Source organism: Sphaerodactylus townsendi, linkage group LG07, assembly GCF_021028975.2.
Source record: "Sphaerodactylus townsendi isolate TG3544 linkage group LG07, MPM_Stown_v2.3, whole genome shotgun sequence".
Lineage (NCBI taxonomy): Eukaryota > Metazoa > Chordata > Lepidosauria > Squamata > Sphaerodactylidae > Sphaerodactylus > Sphaerodactylus townsendi.
This window is the reverse complement of record NC_059431.1, coordinates 123,942,899-123,964,032: the sequence shown is the minus strand read 5'-3', so window position 1 is coordinate 123,964,032 and position 21,134 is coordinate 123,942,899. Positions and strand designations below refer to the sequence as shown.

The 21,134-nt window shown below is 93.7% G+C and overlaps 1 protein-coding gene across 1 annotated transcript in view; it reads right to left on the bottom strand.

Annotated features, from left to right (window-relative positions):
- Positions 1–21,134, bottom strand: part of EXOSC8 (exosome component 8) — a 675,700-nt gene that overhangs the window by 217,687 nt on the left and 436,879 nt on the right. The gene's annotated exons all lie outside the window — the stretch shown is intronic.

Genomic DNA, 21,134 nt, shown 5'->3' with positions numbered 1-21,134 from the left:
GGGTGGGGGGGGGGGGGGGTGGGGGGGGGGGGGGGTGGGGGGGGGGGGGGGTGGGGGGGGGGGGGGGTGGGGGGGGGGGGGGGTGGGGGGGGGGGGGGGTGGGGGGGGGGGGGGGTGGGGGGGGGGGGGGGTGGGGGGGGGGGGGGGTGGGGGGGGGGGGGGGTGGGGGGGGGGGGGGGTGGGGGGGGGGGGGGGTGGGGGGGGGGGGGGGTGGGGGGGGGGGGGGGTGGGGGGGGGGGGGGGTGGGGGGGGGGGGGGGTGGGGGGGGGGGGGGGTGGGGGGGGGGGGGGGTGGGGGGGGGGGGGGGTGGGGGGGGGGGGGGGTGGGGGGGGGGGGGGGTGGGGGGGGGGGGGGGTGGGGGGGGGGGGGGGTGGGGGGGGGGGGGGGTGGGGGGGGGGGGGGGTGGGGGGGGGGGGGGGTGGGGGGGGGGGGGGGTGGGGGGGGGGGGGGGTGGGGGGGGGGGGGGGTGGGGGGGGGGGGGGGTGGGGGGGGGGGGGGGTGGGGGGGGGGGGGGGTGGGGGGGGGGGGGGGTGGGGGGGGGGGGGGGTGGGGGGGGGGGGGGGTGGGGGGGGGGGGGGGTGGGGGGGGGGGGGGGTGGGGGGGGGGGGGGGTGGGGGGGGGGGGGGGTGGGGGGGGGGGGGGGTGGGGGGGGGGGGGGGTGGGGGGGGGGGGGGGTGGGGGGGGGGGGGGGTGGGGGGGGGGGGGGGTGGGGGGGGGGGGGGGTGGGGGGGGGGGGGGGTGGGGGGGGGGGGGGGTGGGGGGGGGGGGGGGTGGGGGGGGGGGGGGGTGGGGGGGGGGGGGGGTGGGGGGGGGGGGGGGTGGGGGGGGGGGGGGGTGGGGGGGGGGGGGGGTGGGGGGGGGGGGGGGTGGGGGGGGGGGGGGGTGGGGGGGGGGGGGGGTGGGGGGGGGGGGGGGTGGGGGGGGGGGGGGGTGGGGGGGGGGGGGGGTGGGGGGGGGGGGGGGTGGGGGGGGGGGGGGGTGGGGGGGGGGGGGGGTGGGGGGGGGGGGGGGTGGGGGGGGGGGGGGGTGGGGGGGGGGGGGGGTGGGGGGGGGGGGGGGTGGGGGGGGGGGGGGGTGGGGGGGGGGGGGGGTGGGGGGGGGGGGGGGTGGGGGGGGGGGGGGGTGGGGGGGGGGGGGGGTGGGGGGGGGGGGGGGTGGGGGGGGGGGGGGGTGGGGGGGGGGGGGGGTGGGGGGGGGGGGGGGTGGGGGGGGGGGGGGGTGGGGGGGGGGGGGGGTGGGGGGGGGGGGGGGTGGGGGGGGGGGGGGGTGGGGGGGGGGGGGGGTGGGGGGGGGGGGGGGTGGGGGGGGGGGGGGGTGGGGGGGGGGGGGGGTGGGGGGGGGGGGGGGTGGGGGGGGGGGGGGGTGGGGGGGGGGGGGGGTGGGGGGGGGGGGGGGTGGGGGGGGGGGGGGGTGGGGGGGGGGGGGGGTGGGGGGGGGGGGGGGTGGGGGGGGGGGGGGGTGGGGGGGGGGGGGGGTGGGGGGGGGGGGGGGTGGGGGGGGGGGGGGGTGGGGGGGGGGGGGGGTGGGGGGGGGGGGGGGTGGGGGGGGGGGGGGGTGGGGGGGGGGGGGGGTGGGGGGGGGGGGGGGTGGGGGGGGGGGGGGGTGGGGGGGGGGGGGGGTGGGGGGGGGGGGGGGTGGGGGGGGGGGGGGGTGGGGGGGGGGGGGGGTGGGGGGGGGGGGGGGTGGGGGGGGGGGGGGGTGGGGGGGGGGGGGGGTGGGGGGGGGGGGGGGTGGGGGGGGGGGGGGGTGGGGGGGGGGGGGGGTGGGGGGGGGGGGGGGTGGGGGGGGGGGGGGGTGGGGGGGGGGGGGGGTGGGGGGGGGGGGGGGTGGGGGGGGGGGGGGGTGGGGGGGGGGGGGGGTGGGGGGGGGGGGGGGTGGGGGGGGGGGGGGGTGGGGGGGGGGGGGGGTGGGGGGGGGGGGGGGTGGGGGGGGGGGGGGGTGGGGGGGGGGGGGGGTGGGGGGGGGGGGGGGTGGGGGGGGGGGGGGGTGGGGGGGGGGGGGGGTGGGGGGGGGGGGGGGTGGGGGGGGGGGGGGGTGGGGGGGGGGGGGGGTGGGGGGGGGGGGGGGTGGGGGGGGGGGGGGGTGGGGGGGGGGGGGGGTGGGGGGGGGGGGGGGTGGGGGGGGGGGGGGGTGGGGGGGGGGGGGGGTGGGGGGGGGGGGGGGTGGGGGGGGGGGGGGGTGGGGGGGGGGGGGGGTGGGGGGGGGGGGGGGTGGGGGGGGGGGGGGGTGGGGGGGGGGGGGGGTGGGGGGGGGGGGGGGTGGGGGGGGGGGGGGGTGGGGGGGGGGGGGGGTGGGGGGGGGGGGGGGTGGGGGGGGGGGGGGGTGGGGGGGGGGGGGGGTGGGGGGGGGGGGGGGTGGGGGGGGGGGGGGGTGGGGGGGGGGGGGGGTGGGGGGGGGGGGGGGTGGGGGGGGGGGGGGGTGGGGGGGGGGGGGGGTGGGGGGGGGGGGGGGTGGGGGGGGGGGGGGGTGGGGGGGGGGGGGGGTGGGGGGGGGGGGGGGTGGGGGGGGGGGGGGGTGGGGGGGGGGGGGGGTGGGGGGGGGGGGGGGTGGGGGGGGGGGGGGGTGGGGGGGGGGGGGGGTGGGGGGGGGGGGGGGTGGGGGGGGGGGGGGGTGGGGGGGGGGGGGGGTGGGGGGGGGGGGGGGTGGGGGGGGGGGGGGGTGGGGGGGGGGGGGGGTGGGGGGGGGGGGGGGTGGGGGGGGGGGGGGGTGGGGGGGGGGGGGGGTGGGGGGGGGGGGGGGTGGGGGGGGGGGGGGGTGGGGGGGGGGGGGGGTGGGGGGGGGGGGGGGTGGGGGGGGGGGGGGGTGGGGGGGGGGGGGGGTGGGGGGGGGGGGGGGTGGGGGGGGGGGGGGGTGGGGGGGGGGGGGGGTGGGGGGGGGGGGGGGTGGGGGGGGGGGGGGGTGGGGGGGGGGGGGGGTGGGGGGGGGGGGGGGTGGGGGGGGGGGGGGGTGGGGGGGGGGGGGGGTGGGGGGGGGGGGGGGTGGGGGGGGGGGGGGGTGGGGGGGGGGGGGGGTGGGGGGGGGGGGGGGTGGGGGGGGGGGGGGGTGGGGGGGGGGGGGGGTGGGGGGGGGGGGGGGTGGGGGGGGGGGGGGGTGGGGGGGGGGGGGGGTGGGGGGGGGGGGGGGTGGGGGGGGGGGGGGGTGGGGGGGGGGGGGGGTGGGGGGGGGGGGGGGTGGGGGGGGGGGGGGGTGGGGGGGGGGGGGGGTGGGGGGGGGGGGGGGTGGGGGGGGGGGGGGGTGGGGGGGGGGGGGGGTGGGGGGGGGGGGGGGTGGGGGGGGGGGGGGGTGGGGGGGGGGGGGGGTGGGGGGGGGGGGGGGTGGGGGGGGGGGGGGGTGGGGGGGGGGGGGGGTGGGGGGGGGGGGGGGTGGGGGGGGGGGGGGGTGGGGGGGGGGGGGGGTGGGGGGGGGGGGGGGTGGGGGGGGGGGGGGGTGGGGGGGGGGGGGGGTGGGGGGGGGGGGGGGTGGGGGGGGGGGGGGGTGGGGGGGGGGGGGGGTGGGGGGGGGGGGGGGTGGGGGGGGGGGGGGGTGGGGGGGGGGGGGGGTGGGGGGGGGGGGGGGTGGGGGGGGGGGGGGGTGGGGGGGGGGGGGGGTGGGGGGGGGGGGGGGTGGGGGGGGGGGGGGGTGGGGGGGGGGGGGGGTGGGGGGGGGGGGGGGTGGGGGGGGGGGGGGGTGGGGGGGGGGGGGGGTGGGGGGGGGGGGGGGTGGGGGGGGGGGGGGGTGGGGGGGGGGGGGGGTGGGGGGGGGGGGGGGTGGGGGGGGGGGGGGGTGGGGGGGGGGGGGGGTGGGGGGGGGGGGGGGTGGGGGGGGGGGGGGGTGGGGGGGGGGGGGGGTGGGGGGGGGGGGGGGTGGGGGGGGGGGGGGGTGGGGGGGGGGGGGGGTGGGGGGGGGGGGGGGTGGGGGGGGGGGGGGGTGGGGGGGGGGGGGGGTGGGGGGGGGGGGGGGTGGGGGGGGGGGGGGGTGGGGGGGGGGGGGGGTGGGGGGGGGGGGGGGTGGGGGGGGGGGGGGGTGGGGGGGGGGGGGGGTGGGGGGGGGGGGGGGTGGGGGGGGGGGGGGGTGGGGGGGGGGGGGGGTGGGGGGGGGGGGGGGTGGGGGGGGGGGGGGGTGGGGGGGGGGGGGGGTGGGGGGGGGGGGGGGTGGGGGGGGGGGGGGGTGGGGGGGGGGGGGGGTGGGGGGGGGGGGGGGTGGGGGGGGGGGGGGGTGGGGGGGGGGGGGGGTGGGGGGGGGGGGGGGTGGGGGGGGGGGGGGGTGGGGGGGGGGGGGGGTGGGGGGGGGGGGGGGTGGGGGGGGGGGGGGGTGGGGGGGGGGGGGGGTGGGGGGGGGGGGGGGTGGGGGGGGGGGGGGGTGGGGGGGGGGGGGGGTGGGGGGGGGGGGGGGTGGGGGGGGGGGGGGGTGGGGGGGGGGGGGGGTGGGGGGGGGGGGGGGTGGGGGGGGGGGGGGGTGGGGGGGGGGGGGGGTGGGGGGGGGGGGGGGTGGGGGGGGGGGGGGGTGGGGGGGGGGGGGGGTGGGGGGGGGGGGGGGTGGGGGGGGGGGGGGGTGGGGGGGGGGGGGGGTGGGGGGGGGGGGGGGTGGGGGGGGGGGGGGGTGGGGGGGGGGGGGGGTGGGGGGGGGGGGGGGTGGGGGGGGGGGGGGGTGGGGGGGGGGGGGGGTGGGGGGGGGGGGGGGTGGGGGGGGGGGGGGGTGGGGGGGGGGGGGGGTGGGGGGGGGGGGGGGTGGGGGGGGGGGGGGGTGGGGGGGGGGGGGGGTGGGGGGGGGGGGGGGTGGGGGGGGGGGGGGGTGGGGGGGGGGGGGGGTGGGGGGGGGGGGGGGTGGGGGGGGGGGGGGGTGGGGGGGGGGGGGGGTGGGGGGGGGGGGGGGTGGGGGGGGGGGGGGGTGGGGGGGGGGGGGGGTGGGGGGGGGGGGGGGTGGGGGGGGGGGGGGGTGGGGGGGGGGGGGGGTGGGGGGGGGGGGGGGTGGGGGGGGGGGGGGGTGGGGGGGGGGGGGGGTGGGGGGGGGGGGGGGTGGGGGGGGGGGGGGGTGGGGGGGGGGGGGGGTGGGGGGGGGGGGGGGTGGGGGGGGGGGGGGGTGGGGGGGGGGGGGGGTGGGGGGGGGGGGGGGTGGGGGGGGGGGGGGGTGGGGGGGGGGGGGGGTGGGGGGGGGGGGGGGTGGGGGGGGGGGGGGGTGGGGGGGGGGGGGGGTGGGGGGGGGGGGGGGTGGGGGGGGGGGGGGGTGGGGGGGGGGGGGGGTGGGGGGGGGGGGGGGTGGGGGGGGGGGGGGGTGGGGGGGGGGGGGGGTGGGGGGGGGGGGGGGTGGGGGGGGGGGGGGGTGGGGGGGGGGGGGGGTGGGGGGGGGGGGGGGTGGGGGGGGGGGGGGGTGGGGGGGGGGGGGGGTGGGGGGGGGGGGGGGTGGGGGGGGGGGGGGGTGGGGGGGGGGGGGGGTGGGGGGGGGGGGGGGTGGGGGGGGGGGGGGGTGGGGGGGGGGGGGGGTGGGGGGGGGGGGGGGTGGGGGGGGGGGGGGGTGGGGGGGGGGGGGGGTGGGGGGGGGGGGGGGTGGGGGGGGGGGGGGGTGGGGGGGGGGGGGGGTGGGGGGGGGGGGGGGTGGGGGGGGGGGGGGGTGGGGGGGGGGGGGGGTGGGGGGGGGGGGGGGTGGGGGGGGGGGGGGGTGGGGGGGGGGGGGGGTGGGGGGGGGGGGGGGTGGGGGGGGGGGGGGGTGGGGGGGGGGGGGGGTGGGGGGGGGGGGGGGTGGGGGGGGGGGGGGGTGGGGGGGGGGGGGGGTGGGGGGGGGGGGGGGTGGGGGGGGGGGGGGGTGGGGGGGGGGGGGGGTGGGGGGGGGGGGGGGTGGGGGGGGGGGGGGGTGGGGGGGGGGGGGGGTGGGGGGGGGGGGGGGTGGGGGGGGGGGGGGGTGGGGGGGGGGGGGGGTGGGGGGGGGGGGGGGTGGGGGGGGGGGGGGGTGGGGGGGGGGGGGGGTGGGGGGGGGGGGGGGTGGGGGGGGGGGGGGGTGGGGGGGGGGGGGGGTGGGGGGGGGGGGGGGTGGGGGGGGGGGGGGGTGGGGGGGGGGGGGGGTGGGGGGGGGGGGGGGTGGGGGGGGGGGGGGGTGGGGGGGGGGGGGGGTGGGGGGGGGGGGGGGTGGGGGGGGGGGGGGGTGGGGGGGGGGGGGGGTGGGGGGGGGGGGGGGTGGGGGGGGGGGGGGGTGGGGGGGGGGGGGGGTGGGGGGGGGGGGGGGTGGGGGGGGGGGGGGGTGGGGGGGGGGGGGGGTGGGGGGGGGGGGGGGTGGGGGGGGGGGGGGGTGGGGGGGGGGGGGGGTGGGGGGGGGGGGGGGTGGGGGGGGGGGGGGGTGGGGGGGGGGGGGGGTGGGGGGGGGGGGGGGTGGGGGGGGGGGGGGGTGGGGGGGGGGGGGGGTGGGGGGGGGGGGGGGTGGGGGGGGGGGGGGGTGGGGGGGGGGGGGGGTGGGGGGGGGGGGGGGTGGGGGGGGGGGGGGGTGGGGGGGGGGGGGGGTGGGGGGGGGGGGGGGTGGGGGGGGGGGGGGGTGGGGGGGGGGGGGGGTGGGGGGGGGGGGGGGTGGGGGGGGGGGGGGGTGGGGGGGGGGGGGGGTGGGGGGGGGGGGGGGTGGGGGGGGGGGGGGGTGGGGGGGGGGGGGGGTGGGGGGGGGGGGGGGTGGGGGGGGGGGGGGGTGGGGGGGGGGGGGGGTGGGGGGGGGGGGGGGTGGGGGGGGGGGGGGGTGGGGGGGGGGGGGGGTGGGGGGGGGGGGGGGTGGGGGGGGGGGGGGGTGGGGGGGGGGGGGGGTGGGGGGGGGGGGGGGTGGGGGGGGGGGGGGGTGGGGGGGGGGGGGGGTGGGGGGGGGGGGGGGTGGGGGGGGGGGGGGGTGGGGGGGGGGGGGGGTGGGGGGGGGGGGGGGTGGGGGGGGGGGGGGGTGGGGGGGGGGGGGGGTGGGGGGGGGGGGGGGTGGGGGGGGGGGGGGGTGGGGGGGGGGGGGGGTGGGGGGGGGGGGGGGTGGGGGGGGGGGGGGGTGGGGGGGGGGGGGGGTGGGGGGGGGGGGGGGTGGGGGGGGGGGGGGGTGGGGGGGGGGGGGGGTGGGGGGGGGGGGGGGTGGGGGGGGGGGGGGGTGGGGGGGGGGGGGGGTGGGGGGGGGGGGGGGTGGGGGGGGGGGGGGGTGGGGGGGGGGGGGGGTGGGGGGGGGGGGGGGTGGGGGGGGGGGGGGGTGGGGGGGGGGGGGGGTGGGGGGGGGGGGGGGTGGGGGGGGGGGGGGGTGGGGGGGGGGGGGGGTGGGGGGGGGGGGGGGTGGGGGGGGGGGGGGGTGGGGGGGGGGGGGGGTGGGGGGGGGGGGGGGTGGGGGGGGGGGGGGGTGGGGGGGGGGGGGGGTGGGGGGGGGGGGGGGTGGGGGGGGGGGGGGGTGGGGGGGGGGGGGGGTGGGGGGGGGGGGGGGTGGGGGGGGGGGGGGGTGGGGGGGGGGGGGGGTGGGGGGGGGGGGGGGTGGGGGGGGGGGGGGGTGGGGGGGGGGGGGGGTGGGGGGGGGGGGGGGTGGGGGGGGGGGGGGGTGGGGGGGGGGGGGGGTGGGGGGGGGGGGGGGTGGGGGGGGGGGGGGGTGGGGGGGGGGGGGGGTGGGGGGGGGGGGGGGTGGGGGGGGGGGGGGGTGGGGGGGGGGGGGGGTGGGGGGGGGGGGGGGTGGGGGGGGGGGGGGGTGGGGGGGGGGGGGGGTGGGGGGGGGGGGGGGTGGGGGGGGGGGGGGGTGGGGGGGGGGGGGGGTGGGGGGGGGGGGGGGTGGGGGGGGGGGGGGGTGGGGGGGGGGGGGGGTGGGGGGGGGGGGGGGTGGGGGGGGGGGGGGGTGGGGGGGGGGGGGGGTGGGGGGGGGGGGGGGTGGGGGGGGGGGGGGGTGGGGGGGGGGGGGGGTGGGGGGGGGGGGGGGTGGGGGGGGGGGGGGGTGGGGGGGGGGGGGGGTGGGGGGGGGGGGGGGTGGGGGGGGGGGGGGGTGGGGGGGGGGGGGGGTGGGGGGGGGGGGGGGTGGGGGGGGGGGGGGGTGGGGGGGGGGGGGGGTGGGGGGGGGGGGGGGTGGGGGGGGGGGGGGGTGGGGGGGGGGGGGGGTGGGGGGGGGGGGGGGTGGGGGGGGGGGGGGGTGGGGGGGGGGGGGGGTGGGGGGGGGGGGGGGTGGGGGGGGGGGGGGGTGGGGGGGGGGGGGGGTGGGGGGGGGGGGGGGTGGGGGGGGGGGGGGGTGGGGGGGGGGGGGGGTGGGGGGGGGGGGGGGTGGGGGGGGGGGGGGGTGGGGGGGGGGGGGGGTGGGGGGGGGGGGGGGTGGGGGGGGGGGGGGGTGGGGGGGGGGGGGGGTGGGGGGGGGGGGGGGTGGGGGGGGGGGGGGGTGGGGGGGGGGGGGGGTGGGGGGGGGGGGGGGTGGGGGGGGGGGGGGGTGGGGGGGGGGGGGGGTGGGGGGGGGGGGGGGTGGGGGGGGGGGGGGGTGGGGGGGGGGGGGGGTGGGGGGGGGGGGGGGTGGGGGGGGGGGGGGGTGGGGGGGGGGGGGGGTGGGGGGGGGGGGGGGTGGGGGGGGGGGGGGGTGGGGGGGGGGGGGGGTGGGGGGGGGGGGGGGTGGGGGGGGGGGGGGGTGGGGGGGGGGGGGGGTGGGGGGGGGGGGGGGTGGGGGGGGGGGGGGGTGGGGGGGGGGGGGGGTGGGGGGGGGGGGGGGTGGGGGGGGGGGGGGGTGGGGGGGGGGGGGGGTGGGGGGGGGGGGGGGTGGGGGGGGGGGGGGGTGGGGGGGGGGGGGGGTGGGGGGGGGGGGGGGTGGGGGGGGGGGGGGGTGGGGGGGGGGGGGGGTGGGGGGGGGGGGGGGTGGGGGGGGGGGGGGGTGGGGGGGGGGGGGGGTGGGGGGGGGGGGGGGTGGGGGGGGGGGGGGGTGGGGGGGGGGGGGGGTGGGGGGGGGGGGGGGTGGGGGGGGGGGGGGGTGGGGGGGGGGGGGGGTGGGGGGGGGGGGGGGTGGGGGGGGGGGGGGGTGGGGGGGGGGGGGGGTGGGGGGGGGGGGGGGTGGGGGGGGGGGGGGGTGGGGGGGGGGGGGGGTGGGGGGGGGGGGGGGTGGGGGGGGGGGGGGGTGGGGGGGGGGGGGGGTGGGGGGGGGGGGGGGTGGGGGGGGGGGGGGGTGGGGGGGGGGGGGGGTGGGGGGGGGGGGGGGTGGGGGGGGGGGGGGGTGGGGGGGGGGGGGGGTGGGGGGGGGGGGGGGTGGGGGGGGGGGGGGGTGGGGGGGGGGGGGGGTGGGGGGGGGGGGGGGTGGGGGGGGGGGGGGGTGGGGGGGGGGGGGGGTGGGGGGGGGGGGGGGTGGGGGGGGGGGGGGGTGGGGGGGGGGGGGGGTGGGGGGGGGGGGGGGTGGGGGGGGGGGGGGGTGGGGGGGGGGGGGGGTGGGGGGGGGGGGGGGTGGGGGGGGGGGGGGGTGGGGGGGGGGGGGGGTGGGGGGGGGGGGGGGTGGGGGGGGGGGGGGGTGGGGGGGGGGGGGGGTGGGGGGGGGGGGGGGTGGGGGGGGGGGGGGGTGGGGGGGGGGGGGGGTGGGGGGGGGGGGGGGTGGGGGGGGGGGGGGGTGGGGGGGGGGGGGGGTGGGGGGGGGGGGGGGTGGGGGGGGGGGGGGGTGGGGGGGGGGGGGGGTGGGGGGGGGGGGGGGTGGGGGGGGGGGGGGGTGGGGGGGGGGGGGGGTGGGGGGGGGGGGGGGTGGGGGGGGGGGGGGGTGGGGGGGGGGGGGGGTGGGGGGGGGGGGGGGTGGGGGGGGGGGGGGGTGGGGGGGGGGGGGGGTGGGGGGGGGGGGGGGTGGGGGGGGGGGGGGGTGGGGGGGGGGGGGGGTGGGGGGGGGGGGGGGTGGGGGGGGGGGGGGGTGGGGGGGGGGGGGGGTGGGGGGGGGGGGGGGTGGGGGGGGGGGGGGGTGGGGGGGGGGGGGGGTGGGGGGGGGGGGGGGTGGGGGGGGGGGGGGGTGGGGGGGGGGGGGGGTGGGGGGGGGGGGGGGTGGGGGGGGGGGGGGGTGGGGGGGGGGGGGGGTGGGGGGGGGGGGGGGTGGGGGGGGGGGGGGGTGGGGGGGGGGGGGGGTGGGGGGGGGGGGGGGTGGGGGGGGGGGGGGGTGGGGGGGGGGGGGGGTGGGGGGGGGGGGGGGTGGGGGGGGGGGGGGGTGGGGGGGGGGGGGGGTGGGGGGGGGGGGGGGTGGGGGGGGGGGGGGGTGGGGGGGGGGGGGGGTGGGGGGGGGGGGGGGTGGGGGGGGGGGGGGGTGGGGGGGGGGGGGGGTGGGGGGGGGGGGGGGTGGGGGGGGGGGGGGGTGGGGGGGGGGGGGGGTGGGGGGGGGGGGGGGTGGGGGGGGGGGGGGGTGGGGGGGGGGGGGGGTGGGGGGGGGGGGGGGTGGGGGGGGGGGGGGGTGGGGGGGGGGGGGGGTGGGGGGGGGGGGGGGTGGGGGGGGGGGGGGGTGGGGGGGGGGGGGGGTGGGGGGGGGGGGGGGTGGGGGGGGGGGGGGGTGGGGGGGGGGGGGGGTGGGGGGGGGGGGGGGTGGGGGGGGGGGGGGGTGGGGGGGGGGGGGGGTGGGGGGGGGGGGGGGTGGGGGGGGGGGGGGGTGGGGGGGGGGGGGGGTGGGGGGGGGGGGGGGTGGGGGGGGGGGGGGGTGGGGGGGGGGGGGGGTGGGGGGGGGGGGGGGTGGGGGGGGGGGGGGGTGGGGGGGGGGGGGGGTGGGGGGGGGGGGGGGTGGGGGGGGGGGGGGGTGGGGGGGGGGGGGGGTGGGGGGGGGGGGGGGTGGGGGGGGGGGGGGGTGGGGGGGGGGGGGGGTGGGGGGGGGGGGGGGTGGGGGGGGGGGGGGGTGGGGGGGGGGGGGGGTGGGGGGGGGGGGGGGTGGGGGGGGGGGGGGGTGGGGGGGGGGGGGGGTGGGGGGGGGGGGGGGTGGGGGGGGGGGGGGGTGGGGGGGGGGGGGGGTGGGGGGGGGGGGGGGTGGGGGGGGGGGGGGGTGGGGGGGGGGGGGGGTGGGGGGGGGGGGGGGTGGGGGGGGGGGGGGGTGGGGGGGGGGGGGGGTGGGGGGGGGGGGGGGTGGGGGGGGGGGGGGGTGGGGGGGGGGGGGGGTGGGGGGGGGGGGGGGTGGGGGGGGGGGGGGGTGGGGGGGGGGGGGGGTGGGGGGGGGGGGGGGTGGGGGGGGGGGGGGGTGGGGGGGGGGGGGGGTGGGGGGGGGGGGGGGTGGGGGGGGGGGGGGGTGGGGGGGGGGGGGGGTGGGGGGGGGGGGGGGTGGGGGGGGGGGGGGGTGGGGGGGGGGGGGGGTGGGGGGGGGGGGGGGTGGGGGGGGGGGGGGGTGGGGGGGGGGGGGGGTGGGGGGGGGGGGGGGTGGGGGGGGGGGGGGGTGGGGGGGGGGGGGGGTGGGGGGGGGGGGGGGTGGGGGGGGGGGGGGGTGGGGGGGGGGGGGGGTGGGGGGGGGGGGGGGTGGGGGGGGGGGGGGGTGGGGGGGGGGGGGGGTGGGGGGGGGGGGGGGTGGGGGGGGGGGGGGGTGGGGGGGGGGGGGGGTGGGGGGGGGGGGGGGTGGGGGGGGGGGGGGGTGGGGGGGGGGGGGGGTGGGGGGGGGGGGGGGTGGGGGGGGGGGGGGGTGGGGGGGGGGGGGGGTGGGGGGGGGGGGGGGTGGGGGGGGGGGGGGGTGGGGGGGGGGGGGGGTGGGGGGGGGGGGGGGTGGGGGGGGGGGGGGGTGGGGGGGGGGGGGGGTGGGGGGGGGGGGGGGTGGGGGGGGGGGGGGGTGGGGGGGGGGGGGGGTGGGGGGGGGGGGGGGTGGGGGGGGGGGGGGGTGGGGGGGGGGGGGGGTGGGGGGGGGGGGGGGTGGGGGGGGGGGGGGGTGGGGGGGGGGGGGGGTGGGGGGGGGGGGGGGTGGGGGGGGGGGGGGGTGGGGGGGGGGGGGGGTGGGGGGGGGGGGGGGTGGGGGGGGGGGGGGGTGGGGGGGGGGGGGGGTGGGGGGGGGGGGGGGTGGGGGGGGGGGGGGGTGGGGGGGGGGGGGGGTGGGGGGGGGGGGGGGTGGGGGGGGGGGGGGGTGGGGGGGGGGGGGGGTGGGGGGGGGGGGGGGTGGGGGGGGGGGGGGGTGGGGGGGGGGGGGGGTGGGGGGGGGGGGGGGTGGGGGGGGGGGGGGGTGGGGGGGGGGGGGGGTGGGGGGGGGGGGGGGTGGGGGGGGGGGGGGGTGGGGGGGGGGGGGGGTGGGGGGGGGGGGGGGTGGGGGGGGGGGGGGGTGGGGGGGGGGGGGGGTGGGGGGGGGGGGGGGTGGGGGGGGGGGGGGGTGGGGGGGGGGGGGGGTGGGGGGGGGGGGGGGTGGGGGGGGGGGGGGGTGGGGGGGGGGGGGGGTGGGGGGGGGGGGGGGTGGGGGGGGGGGGGGGTGGGGGGGGGGGGGGGTGGGGGGGGGGGGGGGTGGGGGGGGGGGGGGGTGGGGGGGGGGGGGGGTGGGGGGGGGGGGGGGTGGGGGGGGGGGGGGGTGGGGGGGGGGGGGGGTGGGGGGGGGGGGGGGTGGGGGGGGGGGGGGGTGGGGGGGGGGGGGGGTGGGGGGGGGGGGGGGTGGGGGGGGGGGGGGGTGGGGGGGGGGGGGGGTGGGGGGGGGGGGGGGTGGGGGGGGGGGGGGGTGGGGGGGGGGGGGGGTGGGGGGGGGGGGGGGTGGGGGGGGGGGGGGGTGGGGGGGGGGGGGGGTGGGGGGGGGGGGGGGTGGGGGGGGGGGGGGGTGGGGGGGGGGGGGGGTGGGGGGGGGGGGGGGTGGGGGGGGGGGGGGGTGGGGGGGGGGGGGGGTGGGGGGGGGGGGGGGTGGGGGGGGGGGGGGGTGGGGGGGGGGGGGGGTGGGGGGGGGGGGGGGTGGGGGGGGGGGGGGGTGGGGGGGGGGGGGGGTGGGGGGGGGGGGGGGTGGGGGGGGGGGGGGGTGGGGGGGGGGGGGGGTGGGGGGGGGGGGGGGTGGGGGGGGGGGGGGGTGGGGGGGGGGGGGGGTGGGGGGGGGGGGGGGTGGGGGGGGGGGGGGGTGGGGGGGGGGGGGGGTGGGGGGGGGGGGGGGTGGGGGGGGGGGGGGGTGGGGGGGGGGGGGGGTGGGGGGGGGGGGGGGTGGGGGGGGGGGGGGGTGGGGGGGGGGGGGGGTGGGGGGGGGGGGGGGTGGGGGGGGGGGGGGGTGGGGGGGGGGGGGGGTGGGGGGGGGGGGGGGTGGGGGGGGGGGGGGGTGGGGGGGGGGGGGGGTGGGGGGGGGGGGGGGTGGGGGGGGGGGGGGGTGGGGGGGGGGGGGGGTGGGGGGGGGGGGGGGTGGGGGGGGGGGGGGGTGGGGGGGGGGGGGGGTGGGGGGGGGGGGGGGTGGGGGGGGGGGGGGGTGGGGGGGGGGGGGGGTGGGGGGGGGGGGGGGTGGGGGGGGGGGGGGGTGGGGGGGGGGGGGGGTGGGGGGGGGGGGGGGTGGGGGGGGGGGGGGGTGGGGGGGGGGGGGGGTGGGGGGGGGGGGGGGTGGGGGGGGGGGGGGGTGGGGGGGGGGGGGGGTGGGGGGGGGGGGGGGTGGGGGGGGGGGGGGGTGGGGGGGGGGGGGGGTGGGGGGGGGGGGGGGTGGGGGGGGGGGGGGGTGGGGGGGGGGGGGGGTGGGGGGGGGGGGGGGTGGGGGGGGGGGGGGGTGGGGGGGGGGGGGGGTGGGGGGGGGGGGGGGTGGGGGGGGGGGGGGGTGGGGGGGGGGGGGGGTGGGGGGGGGGGGGGGTGGGGGGGGGGGGGGGTGGGGGGGGGGGGGGGTGGGGGGGGGGGGGGGTGGGGGGGGGGGGGGGTGGGGGGGGGGGGGGGTGGGGGGGGGGGGGGGTGGGGGGGGGGGGGGGTGGGGGGGGGGGGGGGTGGGGGGGGGGGGGGGTGGGGGGGGGGGGGGGTGGGGGGGGGGGGGGGTGGGGGGGGGGGGGGGTGGGGGGGGGGGGGGGTGGGGGGGGGGGGGGGTGGGGGGGGGGGGGGGTGGGGGGGGGGGGGGGTGGGGGGGGGGGGGGGTGGGGGGGGGGGGGGGTGGGGGGGGGGGGGGGTGGGGGGGGGGGGGGGTGGGGGGGGGGGGGGGTGGGGGGGGGGGGGGGTGGGGGGGGGGGGGGGTGGGGGGGGGGGGGGGTGGGGGGGGGGGGGGGTGGGGGGGGGGGGGGGTGGGGGGGGGGGGGGGTGGGGGGGGGGGGGGGTGGGGGGGGGGGGGGGTGGGGGGGGGGGGGGGTGGGGGGGGGGGGGGGTGGGGGGGGGGGGGGGTGGGGGGGGGGGGGGGTGGGGGGGGGGGGGGGTGGGGGGGGGGGGGGGTGGGGGGGGGGGGGGGTGGGGGGGGGGGGGGGTGGGGGGGGGGGGGGGTGGGGGGGGGGGGGGGTGGGGGGGGGGGGGGGTGGGGGGGGGGGGGGGTGGGGGGGGGGGGGGGTGGGGGGGGGGGGGGGTGGGGGGGGGGGGGGGTGGGGGGGGGGGGGGGTGGGGGGGGGGGGGGGTGGGGGGGGGGGGGGGTGGGGGGGGGGGGGGGTGGGGGGGGGGGGGGGTGGGGGGGGGGGGGGGTGGGGGGGGGGGGGGGTGGGGGGGGGGGGGGGTGGGGGGGGGGGGGGGTGGGGGGGGGGGGGGGTGGGGGGGGGGGGGGGTGGGGGGGGGGGGGGGTGGGGGGGGGGGGGGGTGGGGGGGGGGGGGGGTGGGGGGGGGGGGGGGTGGGGGGGGGGGGGGGTGGGGGGGGGGGGGGGTGGGGGGGGGGGGGGGTGGGGGGGGGGGGGGGTGGGGGGGGGGGGGGGTGGGGGGGGGGGGGGGTGGGGGGGGGGGGGGGTGGGGGGGGGGGGGGGTGGGGGGGGGGGGGGGTGGGGGGGGGGGGGGGTGGGGGGGGGGGGGGGTGGGGGGGGGGGGGGGTGGGGGGGGGGGGGGGTGGGGGGGGGGGGGGGTGGGGGGGGGGGGGGGTGGGGGGGGGGGGGGGTGGGGGGGGGGGGGGGTGGGGGGGGGGGGGGGTGGGGGGGGGGGGGGGTGGGGGGGGGGGGGGGTGGGGGGGGGGGGGGGTGGGGGGGGGGGGGGGTGGGGGGGGGGGGGGGTGGGGGGGGGGGGGGGTGGGGGGGGGGGGGGGTGGGGGGGGGGGGGGGTGGGGGGGGGGGGGGGTGGGGGGGGGGGGGGGTGGGGGGGGGGGGGGGTGGGGGGGGGGGGGGGTGGGGGGGGGGGGGGGTGGGGGGGGGGGGGGGTGGGGGGGGGGGGGGGTGGGGGGGGGGGGGGGTGGGGGGGGGGGGGGGTGGGGGGGGGGGGGGGTGGGGGGGGGGGGGGGTGGGGGGGGGGGGGGGTGGGGGGGGGGGGGGGTGGGGGGGGGGGGGGGTGGGGGGGGGGGGGGGTGGGGGGGGGGGGGGGTGGGGGGGGGGGGGGGTGGGGGGGGGGGGGGGTGGGGGGGGGGGGGGGTGGGGGGGGGGGGGGGTGGGGGGGGGGGGGGGTGGGGGGGGGGGGGGGTGGGGGGGGGGGGGGGTGGGGGGGGGGGGGGGTGGGGGGGGGGGGGGGTGGGGGGGGGGGGGGGTGGGGGGGGGGGGGGGTGGGGGGGGGGGGGGGTGGGGGGGGGGGGGGGTGGGGGGGGGGGGGGGTGGGGGGGGGGGGGGGTGGGGGGGGGGGGGGGTGGGGGGGGGGGGGGGTGGGGGGGGGGGGGGGTGGGGGGGGGGGGGGGTGGGGGGGGGGGGGGGTGGGGGGGGGGGGGGGTGGGGGGGGGGGGGGGTGGGGGGGGGGGGGGGTGGGGGGGGGGGGGGGTGGGGGGGGGGGGGGGTGGGGGGGGGGGGGGGTGGGGGGGGGGGGGGGTGGGGGGGGGGGGGGGTGGGGGGGGGGGGGGGTGGGGGGGGGGGGGGGTGGGGGGGGGGGGGGGTGGGGGGGGGGGGGGGTGGGGGGGGGGGGGGGTGGGGGGGGGGGGGGGTGGGGGGGGGGGGGGGTGGGGGGGGGGGGGGGTGGGGGGGGGGGGGGGTGGGGGGGGGGGGGGGTGGGGGGGGGGGGGGGTGGGGGGGGGGGGGGGTGGGGGGGGGGGGGGGTGGGGGGGGGGGGGGGTGGGGGGGGGGGGGGGTGGGGGGGGGGGGGGGTGGGGGGGGGGGGGGGTGGGGGGGGGGGGGGGTGGGGGGGGGGGGGGGTGGGGGGGGGGGGGGGTGGGGGGGGGGGGGGGTGGGGGGGGGGGGGGGTGGGGGGGGGGGGGGGTGGGGGGGGGGGGGGGTGGGGGGGGGGGGGGGTGGGGGGGGGGGGGGGTGGGGGGGGGGGGGGGTGGGGGGGGGGGGGGGTGGGGGGGGGGGGGGGTGGGGGGGGGGGGGGGTGGGGGGGGGGGGGGGTGGGGGGGGGGGGGGGTGGGGGGGGGGGGGGGTGGGGGGGGGGGGGGGTGGGGGGGGGGGGGGGTGGGGGGGGGGGGGGGTGGGGGGGGGGGGGGGTGGGGGGGGGGGGGGGTGGGGGGGGGGGGGGGTGGGGGGGGGGGGGGGTGGGGGGGGGGGGGGGTGGGGGGGGGGGGGGGTGGGGGGGGGGGGGGGTGGGGGGGGGGGGGGGTGGGGGGGGGGGGGGGTGGGGGGGGGGGGGGGTGGGGGGGGGGGGGGGTGGGGGGGGGGGGGGGTGGGGGGGGGGGGGGGTGGGGGGGGGGGGGGGTGGGGGGGGGGGGGGGTGGGGGGGGGGGGGGGTGGGGGGGGGGGGGGGTGGGGGGGGGGGGGGGTGGGGGGGGGGGGGGGTGGGGGGGGGGGGGGGTGGGGGGGGGGGGGGGTGGGGGGGGGGGGGGGTGGGGGGGGGGGGGGGTGGGGGGGGGGGGGGGTGGGGGGGGGGGGGGGTGGGGGGGGGGGGGGGTGGGGGGGGGGGGGGGTGGGGGGGGGGGGGGGTGGGGGGGGGGGGGGGTGGGGGGGGGGGGGGGTGGGGGGGGGGGGGGGTGGGGGGGGGGGGGGGTGGGGGGGGGGGGGGGTGGGGGGGGGGGGGGGTGGGGGGGGGGGGGGGTGGGGGGGGGGGGGGGTGGGGGGGGGGGGGGGTGGGGGGGGGGGGGGGTGGGGGGGGGGGGGGGTGGGGGGGGGGGGGGGTGGGGGGGGGGGGGGGTGGGGGGGGGGGGGGGTGGGGGGGGGGGGGGGTGGGGGGGGGGGGGGGTGGGGGGGGGGGGGGGTGGGGGGGGGGGGGGGTGGGGGGGGGGGGGGGTGGGGGGGGGGGGGGGTGGGGGGGGGGGGGGGTGGGGGGGGGGGGGGGTGGGGGGGGGGGGGGGTGGGGGGGGGGGGGGGTGGGGGGGGGGGGGGGTGGGGGGGGGGGGGGGTGGGGGGGGGGGGGGGTGGGGGGGGGGGGGGGTGGGGGGGGGGGGGGGTGGGGGGGGGGGGGGGTGGGGGGGGGGGGGGGTGGGGGGGGGGGGGGGTGGGGGGGGGGGGGGGTGGGGGGGGGGGGGGGTGGGGGGGGGGGGGGGTGGGGGGGGGGGGGGGTGGGGGGGGGGGGGGGTGGGGGGGGGGGGGGGTGGGGGGGGGGGGGGGTGGGGGGGGGGGGGGGTGGGGGGGGGGGGGGGTGGGGGGGGGGGGGGGTGGGGGGGGGGGGGGGTGGGGGGGGGGGGGGGTGGGGGGGGGGGGGGGTGGGGGGGGGGGGGGGTGGGGGGGGGGGGGGGTGGGGGGGGGGGGGGGTGGGGGGGGGGGGGGGTGGGGGGGGGGGGGGGTGGGGGGGGGGGGGGGTGGGGGGGGGGGGGGGTGGGGGGGGGGGGGGGTGGGGGGGGGGGGGGGTGGGGGGGGGGGGGGGTGGGGGGGGGGGGGGGTGGGGGGGGGGGGGGGTGGGGGGGGGGGGGGGTGGGGGGGGGGGGGGGTGGGGGGGGGGGGGGGTGGGGGGGGGGGGGGGTGGGGGGGGGGGGGGGTGGGGGGGGGGGGGGGTGGGGGGGGGGGGGGGTGGGGGGGGGGGGGGGTGGGGGGGGGGGGGGGTGGGGGGGGGGGGGGGTGGGGGGGGGGGGGGGTGGGGGGGGGGGGGGGTGGGGGGGGGGGGGGGTGGGGGGGGGGGGGGGTGGGGGGGGGGGGGGGTGGGGGGGGGGGGGGGTGGGGGGGGGGGGGGGTGGGGGGGGGGGGGGGTGGGGGGGGGGGGGGGTGGGGGGGGGGGGGGGTGGGGGGGGGGGGGGGTGGGGGGGGGGGGGGGTGGGGGGGGGGGGGGGTGGGGGGGGGGGGGGGTGGGGGGGGGGGGGGGTGGGGGGGGGGGGGGGTGGGGGGGGGGGGGGGTGGGGGGGGGGGGGGGTGGGGGGGGGGGGGGGTGGGGGGGGGGGGGGGTGGGGGGGGGGGGGGGTGGGGGGGGGGGGGGGTGGGGGGGGGGGGGGGTGGGGGGGGGGGGGGGTGGGGGGGGGGGGGGGTGGGGGGGGGGGGGGGTGGGGGGGGGGGGGGGTGGGGGGGGGGGGGGGTGGGGGGGGGGGGGGGTGGGGGGGGGGGGGGGTGGGGGGGGGGGGGGGTGGGGGGGGGGGGGGGTGGGGGGGGGGGGGGGTGGGGGGGGGGGGGGGTGGGGGGGGGGGGGGGTGGGGGGGGGGGGGGGTGGGGGGGGGGGGGGGTGGGGGGGGGGGGGGGTGGGGGGGGGGGGGGGTGGGGGGGGGGGGGGGTGGGGGGGGGGGGGGGTGGGGGGGGGGGGGGGTGGGGGGGGGGGGGGGTGGGGGGGGGGGGGGGTGGGGGGGGGGGGGGGTGGGGGGGGGGGGGGGTGGGGGGGGGGGGGGGTGGGGGGGGGGGGGGGTGGGGGGGGGGGGGGGTGGGGGGGGGGGGGGGTGGGGGGGGGGGGGGGTGGGGGGGGGGGGGGGTGGGGGGGGGGGGGGGTGGGGGGGGGGGGGGGTGGGGGGGGGGGGGGGTGGGGGGGGGGGGGGGTGGGGGGGGGGGGGGGTGGGGGGGGGGGGGGGTGGGGGGGGGGGGGGGTGGGGGGGGGGGGGGGTGGGGGGGGGGGGGGGTGGGGGGGGGGGGGGGTGGGGGGGGGGGGGGGTGGGGGGGGGGGGGGGTGGGGGGGGGGGGGGGTGGGGGGGGGGGGGGGTGGGGGGGGGGGGGGGTGGGGGGGGGGGGGGGTGGGGGGGGGGGGGGGTGGGGGGGGGGGGGGGTGGGGGGGGGGGGGGGTGGGGGGGGGGGGGGGTGGGGGGGGGGGGGGGTGGGGGGGGGGGGGGGTGGGGGGGGGGGGGGGTGGGGGGGGGGGGGGGTGGGGGGGGGGGGGGGTGGGGGGGGGGGGGGGTGGGGGGGGGGGGGGGTGGGGGGGGGGGGGGGTGGGGGGGGGGGGGGGTGGGGGGGGGGGGGGGTGGGGGGGGGGGGGGGTGGGGGGGGGGGGGGGTGGGGGGGGGGGGGGGTGGGGGGGGGGGGGGGTGGGGGGGGGGGGGGGTGGGGGGGGGGGGGGGTGGGGGGGGGGGGGGGTGGGGGGGGGGGGGGGTGGGGGGGGGGGGGGGTGGGGGGGGGGGGGGGTGGGGGGGGGGGGGGGTGGGGGGGGGGGGGGGTGGGGGGGGGGGGGGGTGGGGGGGGGGGGGGGTGGGGGGGGGGGGGGGTGGGGGGGGGGGGGGGTGGGGGGGGGGGGGGGTGGGGGGGGGGGGGGGTGGGGGGGGGGGGGGGTGGGGGGGGGGGGGGGTGGGGGGGGGGGGGGGTGGGGGGGGGGGGGGGTGGGGGGGGGGGGGGGTGGGGGGGGGGGGGGGTGGGGGGGGGGGGGGGTGGGGGGGGGGGGGGGTGGGGGGGGGGGGGGGTGGGGGGGGGGGGGGGTGGGGGGGGGGGGGGGTGGGGGGGGGGGGGGGTGGGGGGGGGGGGGGGTGGGGGGGGGGGGGGGTGGGGGGGGGGGGGGGTGGGGGGGGGGGGGGGTGGGGGGGGGGGGGGGTGGGGGGGGGGGGGGGTGGGGGGGGGGGGGGGTGGGGGGGGGGGGGGGTGGGGGGGGGGGGGGGTGGGGGGGGGGGGGGGTGGGGGGGGGGGGGGGTGGGGGGGGGGGGGGGTGGGGGGGGGGGGGGGTGGGGGGGGGGGGGGGTGGGGGGGGGGGGGGGTGGGGGGGGGGGGGGGTGGGGGGGGGGGGGGGTGGGGGGGGGGGGGGGTGGGGGGGGGGGGGGGTGGGGGGGGGGGGGGGTGGGGGGGGGGGGGGGTGGGGGGGGGGGGGGGTGGGGGGGGGGGGGGGTGGGGGGGGGGGGGGGTGGGGGGGGGGGGGGGTGGGGGGGGGGGGGGGTGGGGGGGGGGGGGGGTGGGGGGGGGGGGGGGTGGGGGGGGGGGGGGGTGGGGGGGGGGGGGGGTGGGGGGGGGGGGGGGTGGGGGGGGGGGGGGGTGGGGGGGGGGGGGGGTGGGGGGGGGGGGGGGTGGGGGGGGGGGGGGGTGGGGGGGGGGGGGGGTGGGGGGGGGGGGGGGTGGGGGGGGGGGGGGGTGGGGGGGGGGGGGGGTGGGGGGGGGGGGGGGTGGGGGGGGGGGGGGGTGGGGGGGGGGGGGGGTGGGGGGGGGGGGGGGTGGGGGGGGGGGGGGGTGGGGGGGGGGGGGGGTGGGGGGGGGGGGGGGTGGGGGGGGGGGGGGGTGGGGGGGGGGGGGGGTGGGGGGGGGGGGGGGTGGGGGGGGGGGGGGGTGGGGGGGGGGGGGGGTGGGGGGGGGGGGGGGTGGGGGGGGGGGGGGGTGGGGGGGGGGGGGGGTGGGGGGGGGGGGGGGTGGGGGGGGGGGGGGGTGGGGGGGGGGGGGGGTGGGGGGGGGGGGGGGTGGGGGGGGGGGGGGGTGGGGGGGGGGGGGGGTGGGGGGGGGGGGGGGTGGGGGGGGGGGGGGGTGGGGGGGGGGGGGGGTGGGGGGGGGGGGGGGTGGGGGGGGGGGGGGGTGGGGGGGGGGGGGGGTGGGGGGGGGGGGGGGTGGGGGGGGGGGGGGGTGGGGGGGGGGGGGGGTGGGGGGGGGGGGGGGTGGGGGGGGGGGGGGGTGGGGGGGGGGGGGGGTGGGGGGGGGGGGGGGTGGGGGGGGGGGGGGGTGGGGGGGGGGGGGGGTGGGGGGGGGGGGGGGTGGGGGGGGGGGGGGGTGGGGGGGGGGGGGGGTGGGGGGGGGGGGGGGTGGGGGGGGGGGGGGGTGGGGGGGGGGGGGGGTGGGGGGGGGGGGGGGTGGGGGGGGGGGGGGGTGGGGGGGGGGGGGGGTGGGGGGGGGGGGGGGTGGGGGGGGGGGGGGGTGGGGGGGGGGGGGGGTGGGGGGGGGGGGGGGTGGGGGGGGGGGGGGGTGGGGGGGGGGGGGGGTGGGGGGGGGGGGGGGTGGGGGGGGGGGGGGGTGGGGGGGGGGGGGGGTGGGGGGGGGGGGGGGTGGGGGGGGGGGGGGGTGGGGGGGGGGGGGGGTGGGGGGGGGG